Source organism: Oratosquilla oratoria, chromosome 35, assembly GCF_046742065.1.
Source record: "Oratosquilla oratoria isolate Oo_2021 chromosome 35, ASM4674206v1, whole genome shotgun sequence".
NCBI classification, from domain to species: domain Eukaryota; kingdom Metazoa; phylum Arthropoda; class Malacostraca; order Stomatopoda; family Squillidae; genus Oratosquilla; species Oratosquilla oratoria.
In genome coordinates this window covers 4,322,079-4,322,654 of record NC_134811.1, presented here as the reverse complement: position 1 = coordinate 4,322,654, position 576 = coordinate 4,322,079, and positions in this window count along the sequence as shown.

The following is a 576-nucleotide window of genomic DNA, read 5'->3' as shown; positions in this document are numbered from 1 at the left end:
AATCACACACACACACACACACACACACACACGGTCGTAAATTTTTCCTCTTGAATGACCCTTACCTATTTCTTCGATTCTGGTATCTAAGCCGACTAAGTTGCTTCCAGACACGACCTTCAATTAGCCAAAGCTTCCGTCCCTTATACTACTTGACTGAACTGCCCTTCAGTGACTGGTACTCCATGCGTGCACACACAATTGAACAAAGGCATTACTAGTACCCTTGGGGTAAATCTACTGTTCATTTTCTCCAGTTACCAATACAATGTATACGAGTCAACGGTATGGCTGTTTATCAAGAGAAGTATGCCATTGTGCTATGCCTCGCTGCTCTGCCCTTGACACGAACGATTACGCGGGGATTGAGCGATGACTGTGATGAAGGGAGAGTTAAATGTATACGAAGTAGGTCTGTGCCTTGACGTGCCGCTACCATATAAGGTGAAGAAGCTTTTGTGCAGACATACATGTAAGATATTTGGATATATTGTGTTATCATTGCAGATGTTTATGAGCAATCATTAGATTCAACTGTAAAAATAAATAAATAAATAAATAAAAAAGGAAAATAAA